This window comes from Phocoena sinus, chromosome X (genome assembly GCF_008692025.1).
Source record: "Phocoena sinus isolate mPhoSin1 chromosome X, mPhoSin1.pri, whole genome shotgun sequence".
NCBI classification, from domain to species: domain Eukaryota; kingdom Metazoa; phylum Chordata; class Mammalia; order Artiodactyla; family Phocoenidae; genus Phocoena; species Phocoena sinus.
In genome coordinates this window covers 36,996,907-37,019,884 of record NC_045784.1, presented here as the reverse complement: position 1 = coordinate 37,019,884, position 22,978 = coordinate 36,996,907, and the positions used below count along the sequence as shown (strand labels likewise).

At 44.7% G+C, this 22,978-nt stretch overlaps 2 pseudogenes; one reads left to right on the top strand and one right to left on the bottom strand.

Annotated features, from left to right (window-relative positions):
* Nucleotides 1-3,032: 3,032 nt before the first annotated feature.
* LOC116747513 lies at nt 3,033-4,222 on the bottom strand (annotated as a pseudogene).
* A 9,294-nt stretch (nt 4,223-13,516) lies between these two features.
* LOC116748242 lies at nt 13,517-13,612 on the top strand (annotated as a pseudogene).
* The last annotated feature ends 9,366 nt before the right edge of the window (nt 13,613-22,978 follow it).

Sequence of the window (22,978 nt, the reverse complement as noted above, 5' to 3'; positions counted from 1 at the left end):
TATTTCATCTCCATATTTTGGGAATCTAAAACCTAGAGTATTCCTAGGAAAATCCTTGTATATATGCACGAGGATATGTGTGCAAAAATAGTCTTGGTAGCATTGTTTATAAATGCTCCAAACTGGAAACACCCCAAGTGTTCACCAACAGCAGAAAGAATACGTAAGTTGTGTAATATTCATACCATGGAATACTATACAGCAGTGGGAGTGAATAAATAGAGCCACATGCCACAAGAGAGTGTTCCGAGCCCCGGTCCGAGCCATGGCCGCTGAGCCTGAGCGTCCTTAGCCTGTGCTCCGCAACGGGAGAGGCCACAACAGTGAGAGGCCCGTGTACTGCAAAAAAAAAAAAACATGTTCTATTCTCCTATCTTGACAAATACACCCTCACAATGACAAAGTTGATAAATATATATGTAAAGCTATGATATTTTCTTTTCTGTTTCATGTCTTTATTGACCAGAGAGAAAAAAAAAAAAGGGTCACAGCATTTCAGACTTTATTCAAACACATAAACGGTAACAAAGGGCACCCACAAGTGACAGGCACGGTCCCTAAGGCCTGGCTCAAAGGCCATGCTGGAGGTGTGGATGACTTCTCAGCCCTACTCCCTCAGCATCTCTGTCCCTTCCTCCTCTGCACCTCACGGACACCCCTGAGATCAGTTAAAATTGGGCAGAAACTAAGTTACTCTAGAGGAGGTTGGGCCCTGCCTCACTGCCAAGAAAGCGCAGGTTCTGAGGAGAAGATGGAAGTGGGCTTCGGGGTCGTCGCTCAGGAGACACCAGGCTGCTCCCTGGGTCTCGCCTGCATCACCCACGGCCTCGGACCTGGGCAGGGAAGGAAGCAGGGAGACACTCCCCACGTGGCAGCCCTGGGCAGCTGGAGAGCGTGGGTCACTGGTCATGTGATACCCCCCAGCCCATGGCCAGACCTCTGCCTGAAGTTACTCCCCCGGAGGAAGAAGGCTTTCAAGAAAAAAACACCAACTAGGTTCAAAATACTTTTCCAGAAACCTTAAGAAATGAATCACTCTCAGATTCCTGGAGCATTGGAACAACGGAAATTGTCATGGGGTTGCTGGGAGGAGGGAAACTTGGTGAAAGGCAGCCCTCTAGTTCCTTAGTTCACTTAGCAAGGGGCTCAGCGGTCTTTTCGCAGGCTGCACCGTGGACCTCTGAGAAGCATGATGAAAGAAACAATGCATCCTGAGGGGCTGGCCCACGCCTCCTTCTTGCTGGCTTGGGACCAGAGGCGGATCATCAGGTGAGCCCCAGAAAGCAAATCTGATTGGGCACGAGGCCCCAGATGCAGCTGCTTTCCCTCCTTTCAGTCCGACGGTTCTTATTCAGATCGGCCAAAGAGCACCTCGCCCACAGTTCTGTCCTACTTAGGGCAGCTTTTCCTTGACTCACTCAAAATCTTTTCTTTTTTTTCCCTGAAAGATGACAGGATGGACATCTGTCACCTTTCTGAAGGCATGACTGTTTTTATTGTAGGTAGAATTTCCTCTAACATTTTACAACTGTAAAAATCCTGGGCTCGGGCCAGACTTCCGAGGTGCTGACGTGCACATTCGCGTTTGTGCGCAGACACGGCGTGTCAGCAGACGCCCTGGATACACACTTCTACCCTACTCTACAAAGACACATGAGGGCAACGTGCGAATCCTGGAGAAGGGTTAGGCCACCTGGGCTAGGGGCAGGTCACAAGCTCAGACGACATTTGGCTTAGTCGCTAGTCATTTCCAAAACACCATGACCCCAGACCCACGCAGTAAGCAGCTGAGCTGTGGAGCAGAGAGAACCTCAGCTTTGAAGGTGCCCAGGAGCCATGGGCTTGAGGGGGCTCTAATGGATGGAGCATTCCCCACGGGCACCTCCCCCTCCTCCAGACCATCTGCCACCCTAAGAAAGTCACCCAGGGAAAAGTCAGGATTCTCTGGCCCCTTTGCGTTCCATGACTGCTCATCGAGACTCAAAAGCTTAGAGAGTCCAGTTACGAGCTCTGAGGGCACAGCCCAAAGGAGGGCTTTCCTCCTCTGGGTCCAACAGCGTTTGATCCTCGACGCCTTGGCACTCCTCAGAAAGAAGTGGTGGTGAGGGCTAGGTCAGAGATGGGGGAGTCCTCAGACTGCCCAGCAAACCCACACACACTATGGGGTACGGTGGGGCGGGGGTGGGGGCTCACTGACGCCGCCCAGGTCAGAAACCAAGAAGAGACACAAATATCGCACTTTGGGTCAAGGCATTTCCAACAGACGATCACAAAAATGATACCACTTTTGGATACTACAACATAACATATTTGGCAACTTTCAAAGAAAACAGCCGTCCACACCCCAAGCCATCGAGGGTCTAAAGTCCCTTTACCCTCAGCCCCATTTCAAAAAGTCAGGGAAGGAAGATGGGCCAATGCAGGGCAAGAAAAGACTGCAGAAGCAGTTACATCAACTACCTAAAGCGCCTGTCTGTCTCACTCGGTGCAGGATGCCGCCTGCCTCAAACCTCTTCTTGGGGAGAAAGCAAGCTATCTGGGGGGGTCCAGGCTGCTGGAGACAAACGACGCAAAGCTGAACATGGTAGCAGCTGGGTGCCCCGAATCCAGAGCTGCGATCCCCAGTCTCCAACCACAACCAAGGACACCCTATCCTCCCCCTCCTCCAAGAGGCTTTGTTCATAGGAATGTGGGGTACTCTGGCAACTCTACCCAAACCTCAGTTCAACAACCTGAAGCTAGAACCCTTTGCATCTGCTGCATTATTTTGGGGTGCATGAGCAGGGAAAGATGGTGTTACAGGGCTTCCCTGGTGGCGCAGTGGTTGAGAGTCCACCTGCCGATGCAGGGGACACGGGTTCATGCCCCGGTCCGGGAAGACCCCACGTGCCGCGGAGCGGCTGGTCCCGTGAGCCATGGCCGCTGAGCCTGTGCGTCCGGAGCCTGTGCTCCGCAACGGGAGAGGCCACAACAGTGAGAGGCCCGCGTACCGCAAAAAAAAAAAAAAAAAAAAAAAAAAAGATGGTGTTACAAAGCGGCTGCCAACGTCCGACATGGCCCACTCAGGTGGAAACATGGCACAGCGCAAGGAAAAACCTCTTCGTTTGCTCCAGCTTCCTTGAAGCACAGCATATGTGCAAAGACCTAGGCCTTCCTCTTCCCCTCCCCCTAGCCCTAGATCAGCTCCAGCTGGGAACCCGGCACAGCTGCTCTTGTAAAGATTTGTTATAACACTGGCTAAGAAAACAGAAGCAGGTTCTGAAAAGGTATTCTGCAGGCGGAAGCAGCCTCTGTCTTCCAGTTCCTGTGTGTGTGTTGGGGGGGGGGGGGGTGGCTGGGGTTCCTCTGGTTTTGACCAGAACGCTTCTCCACCGAGGGGGCCAGGCTCAGCTTTGCTTTGCAGTAGTTCGGTTACTGTACAGGAGCAAGATTTAATTTCACAGAGGTGCTCTGCTGGGTTGCTCTCTCGTCGGTTAGGACTCCGGACTTTGCATCCGATATCCTCTCTCCTGAAGAATCTTTGCCTTCTCACTCGGCTCAATGACAATGCCATTGGTAGAATTATTTAATTCTCTGGAGACAACACAGAGGAATTCTGCCTGATCCTCATTTCCATAGTTATAGGAAGATCCGATGCTGACTAGCTCAACCGTCAGACATAGTGGACACCATCTGCGTGAGCTCCTCGTCTTGGCACTGCAGGACTCTGTACACGTGCTTCACGGGGCCCTGTGAAGTTATGTTCTCGTTGTCCCGTACCCTTTCCTTAACAACTCGCACGAGAGACGCAACGAGCCACACCTTCTTCTGCCAACTCCTTCGTAATGATGAGCTTCCTAGGGCGGAGGTAGTTCAGGGTAGGACCAAAGTAGGTAGTGTCCCTGTCAATCAGATAGGCCCCTGTCTCGTCCTTGTCTGAGTCCAGCTCCGGGTCCTCCTGGCAGCAGAGGCGGCAGAGAAAAGACTTGGGCTCCCGGCCTAGGGTCGACCTGGTGGTCCCGAAGTAGGTGCCGCCCACGTTCAGCCGGACCCAGCGGGCGGCTCCACCGCCCCCTGCCCGCGCGGGCGGTCCGGGACCCGGCTCCAGCGGCTGCGCGGCGGCGGTGGGCTGGCGGCCGTGCCCGCGGGGCGTCGGGCCAGCGGGGCGAGGGCTGGGGGGCCCGCGACCCGGGCCGCCCCCGTCGCCCAGCCCACTCCCGCCACCCCCTCCCAGCCCCGCCATCTTGGGCCGCCACCGCCGCCGCCGCCGCCGCCGCTGCCCGCGCGCCTATGATATTTTTTGTATGACTGAAATTCAGTAAAACATCAAAGGCTACTGAAGTCCGTTATGTTTGTGTGTGTCTGTATTTTGTGAGTTTGGAGGATTAATAAAATAAAGACATACATAATTCATACATTAGCATATATATATTGCTTAATTTTTATTTTATTGCCTGAGTTTACAAAGTCACAAATTATGCTACTATAATTAAAAATTTCACATAACTTGTGTTCTGTTGATAGTAATTATCTAAAGAATTTTAAACAGAAGATGTGTGTTCGAAAAAATTCAGTCTCCCTCCTATGTATCTCTGACACCCACACTATGACCACACTCACAACACTTCTGACACCAGATATGTGTGGGTTTCCCCACTAAGCAATTCTCTGCAACACCAGCTGGGTGTCCTACAATTCAATTCTGACACTATCTACCTGGAGACAGAATTAGATTCCACAAGTTAAAGACTCAGTCCCACAAGACTGCCCCACCCTCACTTCAGACGCCAATTGCAAGCCCAGACTATTACCTGTACTTCTGACCATCCAGCTGTAAATCGGAAGTTCCCATGACCCCTTCCGCGTGTTTGATTAACTTGCTAGGGTGACAGACAGAACTCAGAGAAACAGTTTACATACTGTTTACCAATTTATTATAAAAGGATATGATAAAAGATACAGATGAACTGGCAGATGGAAGAGATGTGTAGAGGAAAGTATGTGGGAAGAGGGTTGGAACTTCCAGCCCTCCCTGGGTGAGTCACTCTCCCCAAATCTCCACATGTTCACCAACCCGGAAGCTCTCCAAACCTGATACTTGCGGTACTTTTATGAAGGTTTCCTCACATAGGCATGGTTGATCATTAACTCCATTTCCAACCCCTCTCCCCTCTTTGGAGAATGGGGGATGAGACTGAAAATTCCAAGCTTCTAATCATGGCTTGGTCTTTCTGGTGATCCAGCCCCCATTCAGGACCCCACCAAGAGCCACCTCATTAGAACAAAAGACACTGCTGTCACCCAGGAAATTCCAAGGGACTTAAGAGCTCTGTGTCAGGAACTGGGGCCAAAGATCAAATATTAGAACAAAAGATGCTCCTGGTGCTCTTATCAGTTAGGAAATTACAAGGGTTTGGGGAGCTTGTGCCAGAAACCAGGGACAGAGACCAATATATGTTTTCTATTATCTCACAAGATGTAACTGCATTAAAATTGTATACATTTTTAATATATTTACATCAAATTTTTAAATTAAGGTAGGTAGCAAAAATCAAAATATTAAAACATTTTCATATGTTTCAAAAACATTTTTCTTATAAAATATTAAAAATTGTGTATTAAAGTTAAATGGCAGGACTTCCCTGGTGGTGCGGTGGTTAAGAATCCACCTGCCAATGCAGGGGACACGGGTTCGAGCCCTGGTCCAGGAAGATCCCACATGCCACGGAGCAGCTAAGCCCATGCGCCACAACTACTGAGCCCACATGCCACAACTACTGAAGCCCGCGCACCTAGAGCCCTTGCTCCGCAACAAGAGAAGCCACCGCAATGAGAAGCCCGTGAACCGCAACGAAGAGTAGCTCCCGCTCGCTGCAACTAGAGAAAGCCCACGCGCAGCAACGAAGACCTAACGCAGCCAAAAATAAATAAAATTGAAAAAAAAAAAAGTTAAATGGCAGTGGTTGCCAAGGGCTGGGGGGTCGGGGAATGGGGAGTTAGTGTTTAATGGGTACAGAGTTTCAATTTTGCAAGATGAAAGGAATTCTGGAGAGGGATAGCGATGATGATTGCAAAACAAAATAAATATATTTAATACTGCTCAACCGTACACTTAAAAATAGTTAAGGTGGTAAATTTTATGTTATGTGCATTTTACCATAATAAAAACATTTTTAATTAAATGGGAAATATAACCAACAGACATCAAATTTTTATCTGAATTATTTAAATAAAGATGACATTTTAAGTTTTTGAAAATTTAATTCTTATTAAATATTTTATAACAGTAAAACAATATAAAAAAATCTGGTATCACATTTCACACATTAGGTTGAGACCTACATATATACCAAATTAAGAGTAATATAAATTTTTTATATTATGTTTTAAAATATTGTTTATATGTTTTAAAATATTGTTCAATATTTTGCCAATGTTCCTCAGTTGCGATGTTGTGAAAATCACCTTAATTCTGTGAGTACCTCCAGAACCATGAATTGGGATTCTAAGAGAAGCAAGAATATGGACACTTGGAACCACTGGGGCAATCGCTTATATTTGTGTGATATTCAGTGATGATGTCTTTTCTCTTACCAAGCACTTCAGTCCCTCTAACCACTCTGAAATGCTCTCCACCTCTGGCGTCCTCAGCAGCCCAACCCACAAGTCTCCACAGCATGTGGCTCTGGTCACGTTTGGTTTGAAGGACACAAGATGCCAGAACACCAGTGAGTAATGGGAGTGGATGTTCAAGGTCACAGGCCAGACTGTGCCAATGCCGACTAGCTGATCCTAAGCCAAGAGGTGCCCATGTGCTTGTTAATAAGTGTGTTTTTATGACCTGTATGGCTCTCTGAAATGTGGAGCACATTTCAGAGGCAGGGGTCCCTCTAGCCCAGATCTAAGGATGGTACTGGCTCTGGGAACCTGATCAGATCAAAATAAATTCAAGAAGGAAGTAATCATCCAGACCCTTGGCAAGAGTAAGCTTGACAGGCTTTCCTCCAGTTCTACTAACATAAGGAGACAACCATGCTTTTGTAGGAAGTTCCATCACAGCTAAGTGAAATGTCAACCAGGCAACAGCTAGCCTGAAGCTAGGTAATAAGAAAGCCCCTCACTGAGGCCTTCCCTGTTTCCTTCCCTCCACCAGGTAGTGACAGAGAAGAAGCTGCTCCTTCTACAGTCCCTAACACCAGGGATGCCATTTCCCCCTTCCAATGGAAGTAAACTTCTCTCTTCAATTTGGGGTCAGTTTACAAAATATTCAAGTTTCAAATGCCAAGGCTAGAGGCTTGGCAGCTGGCCAGGAAGAGGCATGAGGCCAGAACTGAACTTTGCCCTTCCAGCAGACTGTCCCCACTCTGCCTGCCTTTTTCAGCAGTTGTCAAGTTCCCGGCGTCATCATGGTGTGCCCCATCACCCCAGGGCCCCCGCCCCCATGCTGGGGGCATTATAGAACCCTCCCTGCTATTCCAGTGTGGAGAAAAGGGAAGTTCCCTACACTGTTGGTGGGAATGTAAATTGGTGCAGCCATTATAGAAAACAGTCTGGTGGTTCCTTAAAAACTAAAAACCAGCAATTCCACTCCTGGGCATATATCCAGAGAAAGCTCTAATGCAAAAAGATACATTCACCCCAATGTCCATAGCAGCACTATTTACAACAGCCAAGACATGGAAGCAACCTAAATGTCCATCAACAGATGAACAAATAAAGAAGATGTGGTACATATATACAATGGAATACTACTCAGCCAGAAAAAAGAATGAAATAATGCCATTTGCAGCAACATGGATGGACCTGGAGATTATCATCCTAAGTGAAGCAAGTCAAAGACAAATATCATATGATGTTGCTTACACGTGGAATCTAAAAAATGCTACAAATGAACTTATTTACAAAACAGAAATAGACTCACAGACATAGAAACCAAACTTATGGTTACCAAAGGGGAAAGGGGAGGGGAGGGATAAATTAGGAGCCTGGGATTAGCGTATACACACTACTCTATATAAAATAGATAGAAAATAAAGTATAAGTATAGTATAGCACAGGGAACTACATTCAATATCTTGTAATAAACCATAATGGAAAAGAATCTGAAAAAAGAATATATATATATATAAATATATATATATAACTGAATCACTTTGCTGTACACTAGAAACTAACACAACATTGTAAATCAACTATACTTCAATTTAAAAAGAAGACTATATTCAATGTCCTGTGATAAGCCATAATGGAAAGAAATATGAAAAAGAATATATATATGTATAACAGAATCACTTTGCTGTACAGCAGAAATTAACACAACATTCTAAATCAACTATACTTCAATAAAAATAAAAACAAACACACAAAAAAGAACTGTCCCTGCTATTTCTTTGAGCAAGAAGCTGAGATCTTCGACCAATGCAAAATCTGCAGTAGACTTCTCACCTGGGGAGGCGGCTACTGGTCTTCTACCCCATGACTCCATGAAAGAGGTTGATTTTCATTATTATGCATTCTCACTAAGGCTTTTTTCCATGAATTTTTAAACATAAGCATTCGTACATCACAAAAAAAAATCTCAAAAATGATTCCATTTTAGAGCTCGCTAGGTTAGTTAGATGGAGTTGCCATCAGTTAAGAGAACACGTGAGGAAAAAAATAACGTAGATGGGAAAGTGATGAGGCCAGTTTGAGACATGTGAGGCGGCTCAGCCCTTGGAAGTCAGTGAAATGGCTAATGGGCGATTGGAGATTTAAGCTGAAACTCCAAGGAGAAGTCTGGGATACAAATACATCTATCATTCATGTCTACCGGTCAGATAAAATTTGGGGCCAAAGCATACTCATACCTTTATATTCCCACAGATAGCACAGCCCTTCAGTGACTGGGAAGGACAACTCCTAGGACTTATGTGATGTCACAAGGAGAAAAGCAGAGTTGTTGAGAAGAGTAGTTAGCTGAGGGAGCCGAAAATAGAGATCTGTGGCAGAATCAGACCTCAGGTTTGCAGACTGCAGGCTTAACCCCAGGAAGTCAGTAGACAAAGGGGAAGTGAGGGGCTTAAGATAAGGCGGAACACTAAAGACAACTTAGCAGAATCTCCTCAAAAGGTTAGAGGAATTGTTCCAGGTAACTCAGCAGAGCACCTTAGTTAATCAGTGACTCAATTCTGTCTCCCCAAATTCTGGTCCCAGCTTTCCTGTGAATCCCCTGGGTGGCTGTCTATGTCTGTCTTATCTTTCAAAGGAGTGAGTGGGCAACTGCTCTACCCTAGAGAATTAAGAAACGTGTAAATGAATATATTTAACCTATAAAATTTATTCCATTTCATTGGAATAATAACTAATTATCCATTTTAAAAGGGTTTATTAATAGATGAGTCACAGGTATGAAATGTACAGCATGGGGAATGTAGTCAACAACTATGTAATATCTTTGCATAGTGACAGATGGTAAACATAGACTTATCATGATGATCGTTTTGTAACGCGTAGAAATATCGAATCACTGTGTTGTGTACCAGGAACTAACATAGTGTTGTAGGTCAATTACATTTCAAAACCAAACAAACTCATAGAAAAAATGATCAGATTTGTGGTTACCAGAGGTGGGGTTGGGGGGAGGGAGAATTGGATGATGGTGGTCAAAAGGTGCACACTTCCAGTTATAAGTAAGTACTAGGGATGTAATGTACAACATGATTAATATAATTAACATTATATTATATATAATGTGTTATATATATGCTATATATTATGCATCATATATAATATATGTTATATATGAAAGTTATTAAGAGAGGAAATCCAAAGAGTTCTCATCACAAGGAAAAAATATTTTTTTCTTTTTCTTTTAATTTGTATCTATATGAGATGATAGATGTTCACTAAACTTATCGTGGTAATCATTTCATGAAGTATATAAGTCAAATCATCATGTTGTACACCTTAAACTTATCCAGTGCTGTATGTCAACATATCTCAATAAAACTAGAAGAAAATACAATACAATACAATACAATAAAATAGGGTTTGTTGCATAAACTTGTGTACAGAATATTGAAATCATTTCATAGGTCGGAAGACTTAGTTGGAGGACAAAATAAACTAATCCCAAAACAATTCAGAGTTGTCACCTGTTCCTGACTTTCCTCATTCTCAACCATCATCCATTTGGCTTCATCCTGTGGTTTTGTTTTGTTTTTTTTCCCCAAAGAATAAAGCTTTGCTCTTCTCTCCCCAGCTTCCAGAATGGTGCCTGGCACATAGTAGACACTAGCCAATAGTCACTGAATGACTGAATCAATTCTCTGAAAGTCTATTGGAATCAGATTCCTGATCAAAAAGAGTTACATCCTTCTCAACAACGGAAGTGTGTCTTTTTTTTTTCTTTATAATTTTTTTTCAGATGACAAACGTCATTTGGAAAACTTGAAAATTTAGAAAAGTGGAGAATTTGGAAGCAGCAGAAAAGTTTTGAAGAGAAGAAATCCTGACATCTTACTACTACCACAAAACAGTTGAAGGGTTTTAGGATTATAATTAATCAACTAATCTGTGGTTATAATAGAAATGTTAGAGATAGAGGCAAAAAGGGGAAAGGGAGGAAACTGTAGCATCCTCAGAGGAGAATGGGTGGTCCAGTGGTTAAGAATCCACCTTTCAATGCAGGGTACATGGTGGTCCAGTGGTTAAGAATCCACCTTCCAATGCAGGGTACGTGGGTGGTCCAGTGGTTAAGAATCCACCTTCCAATGCAGGGTACGTGGGTTCAATCCCTGGTCAGGGAACTAAGATCCCACATGCCATGGGACAACTAAGCCCGCATGCCACAACTAGGGAAGATCTCGCGTGCCGCAACTAAGACCCAACACAGCCAAATAAATTTAAAATAAATAAATAAATAAATTTTCTTTTCTTTTCTTTTTTTCAAAAAAAGGAGAATGGCTCAGGTCTTGAGCTTTAAAGAAAGCAGTTTGCAGTTAGCAGGGCTTCTGGGACATTACTCTGAGCTGCCTGGGAGCCTGGGGCCAGGACAAGGTCTGGCCCTGAGGTAAGAAGACAGTTGGGACTTCCCTGGTGGTCCAGTGGGTAAGACTCTGTGCTCCCAATGCAGGGGGCCCAGGTTCAATCCCTGGTAAGGGAACTAGATTCCACATGCATGCCACAACTAAGACCCGGCACAGCCAAAAAAATAAATATGTATTTAAAAAAAAAAAAAGAAGACAGACACAGGCCCCCATAGCACATGTCTACTTAAAATGTATACATCAGAATTTAAAGTCAAAATTATTCAAATCGTACTGAAATTTTATTAATTTGAAAGTTTAATTAAATCTTGGTAACTGTTTTTATAAATACATAACTTTTTGCATTATTAGTGTTCAGTGCCCATTTCGGGCTCCATAGTAGAGAGCTGACATCAGGTTTCCTGCACATTACAAGTGTGTGTGTGTAGGTACCATGCATATTATAGATTTAAGAGTAATATGGGGCTTCCCTGGTGGTGCAGTGGTTACGAATCCGCCTGCTGATGCAGGGGAGACGGGTTCGAGCCCTGGTCCGGGAAGATCCCACATGACGTGGAGCAACTAAGCCCGTGCGCCACAACTATTGAGCCTGCGCTCTAGAGCCTGCGAGCCACTACTGAGCCCGCAAGCCACAACTACCGAAGCCTAGAGCCTATGCTCTGCAACAGAGAGAAGCTACTGCAATGAGAAGCCCACGCACCGCAACGAAGAGTAGCCCCTGCTCGCCACAACTAGAGAAAGCCCACACGCAGCAACGAAGACCCAATGCAGCCAAAAATAAATAAATAAATTTATTTTTTAACAAAAAAGAGTAATACGAATTTTTTAATGTCTCATGGTGCTCCTAGCCACCATGTGGTACCTCTGGAACCACAAAGGCAAACAAGAATGCGGACGTGCAGCGTTAATGGGAAATTATACTTGATTATGTGTGAATCTCTTGCATTCATGCTCTCTGGAAGGAAGGGTCTGACAAATCAATTTGTCTTTTCTTTCACCTCAACTTTCTGCAGCTCAAATTCTCCCGGCCCTCTGAAGCAGTGGCCTCTCCAAGATCAGGGGAGGCACAGCCCACAGACCTTCACAGCATCCAGAAATAGTCGCCTTTTATTTTGAAAACACAGTGTAAGCCGCTGCGCAGAAGTATTTCCCTGGGGCCTGAACAGTTGTGAGTCACACCAGCTCCGGGCTCAGGGCTCTGCCAGCACTGACCACTGGATTCCAAGGCGGAGATGCCCACGTACTCTCTACCGTATGTATCCTGTATGTTCTTGTGGTATGTGGCACCCTCCAAAGCATGGAGCCCAGGGCCGGGCCCTCTTACCCAGGTTGCAGGGCAATATTGGATTAGGACCTCCCATTGCCTCCTGGGGCAGCCCAGCCCATGTTGTAGGCCTACACAGGATACACTCTCACTTTTTTGTATTGATTCAATATTTTTATAGATTACACTCCATTTAAAGTTATTACAAAATAATGGCCAAATTTCCCTGTGCTGTACTATATATCCTCATTGCTTATTTATTTTATACATAGTAGTTTGCATCTCTTAATCTCCTACCCCTATCTTGCCCCCTGTCCCCCATACAGGCTCACTTTTGAAGCCACTTGCCAGATGCATTACCGCGGGCAGAGATTGCCTGACCCACCGCAAGGCCATTTTATGGGAAGACAAGCCCCATCCCAGGCAGGCTCTACAGCAGCTTTTGTGGAGAGGGCTGGGTGCTTCCCGCACAACCTCACTGGAGCCAGCCAGAGCTGGGAATGAAGCCCAGGCACTGTGGCTGTGTGCGAGGTCCCTTGGCCCTGGGATGGGGTGGGGGGCACCAGGAGGGAGTTTCATGAGGACAGCTGGGCTTGCTCAGAGCCCAGTAGACCAGGCTGAGGAAACAGGAGTCACCACAACCACGGAGAGCTAAGTATGCACCAGTCCCCCTCACAAGATCTCTGGGAAAAGACCATGGATGAGCCGGTTAAGGTGGTCATGTCTGCCACTTCTCCTTTTCACAGACCAAGTCTCCTCTGATAGAGGGCAGAGGAATGGGCCATGAATATGAATGGGCAACTTCCAGAATAATGGAAACCCTACAGGACAAAATGGTTCAGGCCCTTCAACAGATAAACTGTAAAGAAAAGAAAGGGATGGGGGACTTCCCTGGTGGTACAGTGGTTAAGAATCCACCTGCCAATGCAGGGGACCCGGGTTCCAGCCCTGGTCCGGGAAGATCCCACATGCCGCGGAGCAACTAAGCCCGTGTGCCACAACTACTGAGCCTGAGCTCTAGAGCCCGCGAACCACGGCTACTGAAGCCCGTGCACCTAGAGCCCGTTGTCTGCAACAAGAGAAGCCACCGCAATGAGAAGCCCGCGCACCACAATGAAGAGTAGCCCCCCTCGTTGCAACTAGAGAAAACCAGCACGCAGCAACGAAGACTCAACACAGCCTAAATAAATAAACGAATAAGTAAATTTATTAAAACATAAATAAAAAAATAAAAAATAAGAAATAAAAAAAATAAAATAAAATTGGAACGATACCAAGAAGATTAGCATGGCCCCTACACAAGGATGACGCACAAATTCATGAAGCATTCCATATTTTTGTGGGGATGTAAACTGTTACAACCACTATGGAGAATAGCATGGAAGTTCCTTAAAAAACTAAAAATAGAACTACCACATGACACAGCAATCCCACTCCTGGGCATATATCCGGAGCAAACCATAATTCAAAAAGCTGTATGCACCCCAATGTTCATTGCAGCACTATTTACAATAGCCAAGACATGGAAGCAACCTAAACATCCATCGACAGATGAATGGATAAAGAAGATGTGGCACATATATACAATGGAATATTACTCAGCCATAAGAAAGAAACGAAATTGAGTTATTTGTAATGAGGTGGATAGACCTAGAGTCTGTCATACAGAGTGAAGTAAGTCAGAGAAAGAAATATCATGTGATATCACTTATATGTGGAATCTAAAAAATGCCACATGAACTTATTTACAAAACAGAAACAGACTCACAGACTTTGAAAGCAAACTTATGGTTACCAAAGGGGAAACATGGGGGGAGGGATAAATTAGGAACTTGAGATTAACATACATACGCTCCTATATATAAGATAGATAACCAACAAGGACCTACTGTATGGCACAGAGAACTCTACTCAATATTCTGTAATAACCTATGTGTAAAGAATCTGAAAAAGAATGATTATATATATAACTGAATCACTTTGCGGTACACCTGAAACCAACACAAGATTGTAAATCAACTATACTCCAATAAAAAATGTTTTTTAAAAGACAAGCTAAACTTACTGTAGGGATGCAAAATCGGTTGATAAAACACTTGTTTTTTTGTGACTAACATAAAAGTCAGGATCATGGTTACTTCTGGGCAAGGGAGGGGGCTATGATTGGGATGGGAAACATGAAGTGGTTTCTAGGGTACCTGGCAAAGCTCTATTTCTTGACCTAGGTGGTAGTTAAAAGGATGTTCGGCTTAAAATAATTCATTGTCATACATTTGCTTTGCTTGTGTCTGTGTTTTAGTTTATAATAAAGAAGGTTTGAAAAATAAAAACAGTTTGCTATATAATCTACAAGGACTTCATTTTGCTGTTCTTAGGACCCAGAAACCCTCAGTATGGTTCTTAAAATTCCCACTTCTCTGGTATCTGTTGCGGCCACACCATTCATACGGTTGTTTTCCAGATGTTGAGCATTTTAAATAGTCTATCTGCATGTCACTGCAAATCATCATTTCCCCCTAAATTCCAGGATCTTGATGAATTATAGCTACATGAACCGAATCATTAAGCATTGTTTGAGATCGTGGGGCTGGAAAAAAAAAAAAAAAAAAAAAAAAACGCCACCTCACAATTATTTACAAAGTTGAGCTCACAGTGACCCGTGTTCTGTTGAGGGAAGATTGTGTGTGCAGCACATCCTGGTCAGAATGCCTGTGGGCGACGGAAGAGTTCCCTGAGCAATGTCCTCCTCCTTGAGGTACAGTGATTGGCATTCAGGGGACCAAGGATGGTAGACACATTTCTTCTGAAGTAGGAAGAGCCAGAGGGTGGGCCTGGTTCAAAAACCATTGGGGCCAAGGATGGGAAAGTAAGGTGAGCAGGCAAGTCTCCAGGTTAGAAGCAGAGATAGAACAGGGGCAAGGCCAGGGGGCAGGACATGGACAGGGCAAGAGAAGGTATGTGTGTGGAAGTGGTGGCTTTCCTTTCTGGCCATCCATCTTATGGGGTGTGCTAAGATGACCTGGTTTATGGGCAGCCCCATCCCTCTGCCATCTCCCCACTAGGCAGCTGGGTAGGGCAAGGAAGAATTGAGCTTCTCCAAATTTGTCTAAGGAAAGACCTTTGCCTTTTCCTGAGAAGAAAATCAGGTTTCCTCTGGTGCTTCTGATCCACCTCCTCTTCCCACAGTACATATTAACTAGAGCTAGCCAAGGTCTCTGCCACAACCCAGTACTTCCTCCCCCGTGTCCTCCTGCTTCCCATCTCTAGTGGGCAGGCTGTTGTGGTGGGAGGTATGGTAATCCCCAGAACCTGTGACTATGTCACCTTATGTGGCAAAAAGGACTTTACACATGTGACCAAGTTCAGGATCTCACGATGGGGAAATCAGCCAGGATTATCCAGCTGGACCCAGTGTGATCACAAGGTTCCTTCTAAGAGGGAGGCAAGAGGGTCAGAGCTAGAGAAGGTGATGTGATGATGGAAGCAGAGGTGAGAAAGAGAGAGAGACATTGAGAGAAAGATTGGAAGATGCTACGCTGAAGGTTTTGAAGATGGAGGGAGGGGCCATGAGCTAAAGAATGCAGGCAGCCTGTAGCTGGAAAAGGCAAGGAAATGTATTCTCCCCTAGAGGCTCCTGAAGGAACGCAGCCAACACCTTGATGTCTGGACTTCTAACCTTCCAAACTTTGAGATGATAAATGGGTATTTTTTTAAGTCACTAAGTTTGCGGTCATTTGTTACAGCAGTGATAGGAAACTCATACGGGGAGGAAATGGGGCAGGCTCTCAATGAGCCAGCTGAGGCAGGGAGTGGTAGAAGATGCCGTGGGGTGCCTAGAGAGGGGCCACCGACAGTGGAATTCCACGGGGCTGAGGAAGCCTGTGAGCCTGCACGGGTGGAGAAAGTGGGCTTCAGCTTTTCAGCAGGGACAGCTGAAGCAGTGGGAGGGAGGAGAGTCTTGGGTTGTTTTCTCTGATTGTCCGCTTGGAGCCCAATGTCTGTTGGCCCATGCCATATTTCCCTTTTGCCCTCGTTGTAGGGTATCCCTTTGGCCTCCCTTAAAGCTGACAGGCACTGTGTCCTACCAGGGCAAGGAGAAGCCTTGCTAGATATTAACAGGCAGCTGGCATTATGAGTTAGTCTCGGAGGCAGTAGGGATGAAAGCTCTAGTGATCAAGGAATGGAATGTTCTGGATAGAGGGAGGTGAATTGACAGGTTACCTGTTAACTGGATGATGAGTTAGCATAGGGCCACATGAGTCATTCAGTTTGGCTGCCAGGAATGAATTGGAAAGCTGCGGTGACTCTTGCCCAGTGACAGGGACTCTGGAAGCTTCAGTTCCCTCAGCTGTGAAATGGGCTGAACATACTGTCTACCTCACAGGACTGTAACTAGGCTTAAGGATCTAATCCACGGGAAACAGTGCAGTGTCAGCACACAGAAAGCACTCAAGGAAGTTTATAATTATGTGACACTGCAGCCTCAATTGGAAATCAGGGAGAGGGTGGTCTGTGGAGGTGGAAAGGCCCTTTGGTAAACAGGGCAAAGGGAGGTCTGTTGAATGCAGGTGGTGAGGTGTATCAGATCACGCCGTAACATGGATGGATGGGGCACATCCATCAGGAAGTCCAACAGGATGCTCGGTAATCAGGAAGTGGATGTCAAAGCCTGTCCTCGGCAGGGACGCATGCATGGTGGGGGGTTGAGGGGTAACATGACACACCCGGAAAGGCAGGCCTCGGGACCTGACAGTCACCTCATCCCTATCCCTGTAACATGGGGCATGACTCTACCGTGGTGAGGAGTGGCCAGGAAGTCCAGGGGTCCATCCTGGGGCCAGGCCAGAGCAGGACCCCTGCAGGATGCAGCTAGTACAGAAAGAGCTGGTGGCAAGGCCAAGTTCGGTGAGCCCGGTGAGCGCCAGGCCTGAGGTAGCTGAGATCATTCAAGGAGACCAAAGGGTAAGAGGAGGACTGGACCTGAGAGGGAAAATGCAGCACCAGGAGCTGGAGTGCCAAGGGGCAAAGTCCAGTGGGAGGCTGGGAAGCACTGGGCAACTCCTCACCAGCTGAAGGCCTGGGCCCCCAGGGGAATGCTCCATGGCTGTCCGTGGTGAGCTGTGCTTGAATCAGTTGGGCTAACTTTGTCAACCATTCCAGGCTGTTTGAAGAGTTTGGGGAAACCTTCAAGGAAATATTTAAATGCAGTTTTTTGTTTCAGTGTCAAAATGAGTGCAAAAGGCATGAGAAGAAGACGTAGTTTTAAAAATGTTGACCTTGTACCATCTATACTCAGTGGAAAAGTGGCATGAATGTTTTTTACAGTGGGAAATCTGACTTCACAAACACAGCCAAAGAACCATCAGTTCCCTACCCGTTCTTCAGCTTCTATTATGTCTGTGAAGAAAATTTTCATGAAATTATTCTATTAAAATGGAAGAGTACTTTTATAGTCAAATAAACAGTTGTCATTTAAGTGGATCACCCCATTACCTAACACAGCCATGATTTCAGATTGTACTAAACATCAATTTTCACATATTTAAAACCAATATTTTATCAGCACTAACAAAAAGTGGAACAATTGTAGAAGAGTTTTCTTCCAAAGCCTCAATTTTTTTTTTCTTCTTTTTTTGGCCACACCTCGAGGTATGCAGAACTTCCCTGGGGTTGAACCCACGCCCCCTGCAGTGGAAGCGGGGAATCTTAACCACTGGACCACCAGTGAAGTCCCCCAAAGACTCTTAAGAATTAGCCAGCGAGAGACTTCCCTGGTGGTCCAGCGGTTAAGAATCCGCCTTGCAATGCAGCCGATGCAGGTTTGGTCCCTGGTTGGGGAACTAGGATCCCACATGCCGCAGGGCAACTAAGCCTGCGCGCCACAACTAGAGAGAAGCCCACGCGCTGCAATGAAAGATCCCGTGTGCTGCAACTAAGACCCGACGCAGCCAAAAAATAAATAATTAATTAGGAAAAAAAAATTAGCCAGTGGTATCGAGTGAAACTTTATCTCTTAGAAAGATTTCTCTAAATTCAAACAAAAAGTTGTTCCTATCATTACTAAAATTTTTTTATGAAAACACTACAGTTAATGTGAAAGCCCCTGAACTTTACATTCTACTGTGGTAGTTAACTGAGTGATTACATAAATATCGTCATAGTTATAAGCCATAAAGAACATGCTACTGAGATTGCTGGCACATCTGCTCAAAGTATAAATACTGACTCTGGAGAAGCAAAACTTACAAAGTTACAGTAGGGTTTAGAAGAAAGAAAAACTTCTGAAATTTTGTAGTTCCTAGAAATGAAATTTCAGGAGACAATTGCTAAGGACAGTAGAGGCAAATCTTGAGACCATCTATTGTTTATTCTAATTCAATAGGGGGGAAAGCGCCCTGAATAGGATTATCTGAAAAAAGCATGAAGTCTTTTAAAAATCCCTCTTCCTTCTATATCATAGTGTGTCTCATCTTTCTTTATTTCTCAGTGAGAACAGTAGTTAAACATTATCAGGAATGGTTGGATGTTCCTAAAAGTATTCATCACAAGAAAACAAAAATATTGGTCCTTTCACTTCTAGGGAAGTGAGATTGTTTTGTTGATTATCCATTTTGAGGGATCTGAAAAGTAATTGACCATTGAAACTGTAAAACCTCTCCTAAGAATTCAAATTAATTATTCAGAGTCAGGTCAAGAAATGTTTGAAAGTTTAAAGAAGAATAAATAATGGTTGAGCAGACTGAGTTCCTCAGACAAGTACATGTAGACCCACATGAAAATTGCGGGAGATAATTATTAATAACAGCTTAGACAACTACCCACTAATCAATGTTCCTAACCTGTATGATCCTGTTGTAAAGTCCATAAAACCAAGTACTAAGTTTTTCTTGTTTAAGAGGAATACCCAATACCTAGAATAGTGCTCAGAATTTAGTAGAGCCTCAATAAATATTCATGGAATTTTAAAAAATAGGTGAATAAAAAATCAAGGCACTTATAAACTCCAGGAAAAAATGGTGTGGCAGAAATTATCCGCAGTAGCCATCCCTCCTTCTTTGTTAATAGAACTCTGACTTCATTTAAGTATAGGTCAGTTTCATCTACTTCAGGAGTGTTGGGACTCCTCCTGTCCCCCAGAGGGAGAATACTGATTAGTCAAAGCCAATCATGGTAATTTATCCCCTTTGATGGTGACTGGTTTACAAATAAACACGTGACACAACACTGGTCAATGAGACCCAAGAAGAAGTCTGCCGTGAAGTTTCCAAGAAAGTTCTCACACTTAAGAAAAAGACAAGGAGACAGGACATCCTCCCTTCAATCCAATCGACGCTCTGTGATCCTTGCAGCTGCTGCAGCCCCCCTGTGACCATGACGAGACCAGCCAGAGGACCAAAGCCAACAATTAGCAGAAAGATGGAAAAGGCTCGGAACTTTGCTGCCACTGTTGAGTCAGTGGCTAAATTAAGCAACCCTGGAATTCCCTAGCTCTGGACTTCTTTTACAAGATGACAAACCCCACTATTGTTTAAGCCATGTTAAGTTGAGTCTTCTGCCACTTGTGGAAAGAAACACCCCAACAGGCTTACGCTATTGGTTGGCTACTCATTCCTCACTCCTTTTTCATTATAGAAAGTGAAAATGCTTTCCCAGCTTCCCTTGCAGCTGGGAGCTCATGCGACCTCGTTTTGACCCATGAGATATAAAGGGAAGTCCACTTGGAGTTCTGGGAAAGGAATTACCTCCCCTCCAAACAAAATAAAAGATTGAGGCATGGGAGGAGAATTTTCTTTCTCTTCCTGAATGCTGCAGTTGGAGCTGTGTCAACCACCTTGTGGCTATTAGGAGCAAAACTGAATATGAAAACCAGGACACAGGATTGCAGAATGGAAAGAGGGAAGGGACTGGGTTCTGATGACACTGCCAAGCCTCTGAACCAACCTTTGGCCTTCCTGCTTTACACACATTAAGAAAGTAAGAAAGAGACTTATGGTTTAAACCACTGTTTTGTTTTGTTTGTTTGTTTGGTTGGGTTTTTTTGGCCGTGTGGCGTGGCTTGTGGGATCTTAGTTCCCCGGCCAGCGATGGAACCCATGCCCCCTACAGTGGAAGCGTGGAGTCTTAACCACTGGACCACCAGGGAAGTCTCTAGCCACTGTTGGTGAGATGGGTTTTCTGTTACTTGCAGCTTAGAGCATCCTTACTGATATAGCCACATTTATAGAGCTGTTGAGTCAGAAAGAAAGTGTGGCTGTGGAGCTCAATCTAGCTCAGCAGTGAATGTTTGCCTGGCCATAATAACAGAAATGCTGACTTGTTTTAACCAAAAAATGTAATATAGCCCTGTTGGGGGGAGCAGAGGGAGGGGGAAAATGGGATCAGGGTATCTGAAAAGGTCCAGTTTTCATCACCATGATGGGAAGTCCACAGATAATGTCTAAACTTAGAAAATAAAACATAGTGGTTTAAGGGTATTAACTAGTAATATGGAGAGATATATCAGGAGGAAGAGAGAAAAGGGCTGAAAATATCTGCTTTGGAAGAAAAGTGAATGAAGTAGGGAAGCCTGGGGCAGGGTGATTGCCCTGATTTATTATGAGCCTTTCAGTTCTACTTGACTCTTTAAGAAATGAACACATATTCTCCGATAAAATCTTAATTTCAAATCAAATAATATCCAAAAATGTTAGATTTGGAGACAAATTTTACTACCTAAACCATGCCAAAGAGAAATAAATTAACTAACAAAATGAGTGACTACATGAGAAGTTACTCATGTAGTACCATTTAATAATTACAAAAATGGATGGAAGTCACAAAGACAAGGCTGTTAGGGGTGTATGGTGATGTGTATTTGTAATGAACATAGGAAATGTGAAGACAAAGCCTACACTTTTGACTTCCAGTTCAAGGCATCAATTTATCGGTTTACAGACACTAGTTTTATGCATATCACATGCTCAGTCTTATATTTGAATCTCTTTGAATCCCTGCAATGAAAACACTCAACATCACAGCTGGGGAGCCAAGAGTAACCAACATAGAACAGCATAAGAAAAGAGTCAAGAGGAGTTGATAAATGAGCATTGGTATGGTCAGGCATGGCCCTCCGGGCAACGTGGGTTTGACCTGGGCTGTAAAGAATGAATGGTGCTTCTGGAGGCAGCAAGGATGAGGGTGGGGGTTCTAGGTAAAATAGATAAGACAAACAAAGTCATTAAGGTAGCAAAGATCCTTAACGTATAAAGAGCTCTTCTAATTTAAGGAAAAGAAAAAGACCAGAAACCCAGTAGTAAAAGGGGCACAGGATATAAGCAGATATCATTCACCAAAAAAAAACAAAGAAATGTAAATGGATCTTAAATATGTGAAAAGATTTCCAGACATAGAAAGAGAAAAATCCAATAAATTCCATTTTCATCTCTCATATTTTACAAAGATGAAAAAGTTTGATAATTCAGTGTGTGGCAGGCAGAATTCTAAGGTGGTCACCCAAATCCCCACCCCATGGTATACCATCACCTTCTCCCAGTTCTTCACTCATATACTAATCTAGGTGTTGCTGTGAAGGAATTTTGCAGATGTGATAATGTTCCCAAATCAGGTGACTTTAGGATAATCTGGGTGGCATGACTTAATCACATGAGTCCTTTAAAGCTAGGTATAGAGGTCAGAGACAGGGAAGGCAGAGATCCAAAGCACAAGAAGGATTTGATTAGCTGTTGTTCACTTGAAGATGGAGGGGGCCATGTGGCAAGGACTGTGGGCAGTCTTTAGGAGCTGAGAGTGGCCCCCAGCTGACAGCCAGCAGAGGCAGACCTCAGTCCTACAACCATAAGGAACTGAATTTCGCCAACAACAAAAACAAGCTTGGAAGCAGATATTTCACCAGAGCCTCCAGACAAGAACTCAGCCCTGCTAACACCTTATTTTTAACCTTGTGAGACCCTGAGCAGAGAACCCAGCCATGCCATGCCAGACTTCTGACCTACAGAACTGTGAGCTAATAAATGGGTGGGGTTTTAAGCCACTGAGTTTGTGGTAATTTATTACACAGCCATAGAAAACTAATATGCTGTGTTTAAAAGGGCGTGGAGAAACTGGCTTATTCATTTCTTGCTGGCCAGCATGTAAATAAGCATAACCTCTATGCAGGGCAAGTTGACAATATCTATGAAAATTAAAGTTGCTCGGGGCTTCCCTGGTGGCGCAGTGGTTGAGAGTCTGCCTGCCGATGCAGGGGACACGGGTTCGTGCCCCGGTCCGGGAAGATCCCACATGCCGCGGAGCGGCTGGGCCCGTGAGCCATGGCCGCTGAGCCTGCGTGTCCGGAGCCTGTGCTCTGCAGTGGAAGAGGCCACAGCAGTGAGAGGCCCACGTACCGCAAAAAAAAAAAAAAAAAAAAAAAAAAAATTAAAGTTGCTCATCCGTTTGACCCAGTAACTCCACCTTTAAAGACTCATCCTACGGGTATATCCACACGTGTACAAGATGATCCACAAACAACAACAGATACACCGATGTAGAGACATCTCCAGGAATCATTGTTAGGTAAAAATGTAAGGTTTAGGTGGTGTATAGAATCCTACTATATATATGGGGCCCCAAAAATAGATACAATCAGATATGTTGGTAAATGCACAGGATATTTACGGAAGATACACAAGAAACCTGTCCCAAGAACACTTTGGGGAGTGGACCAAGT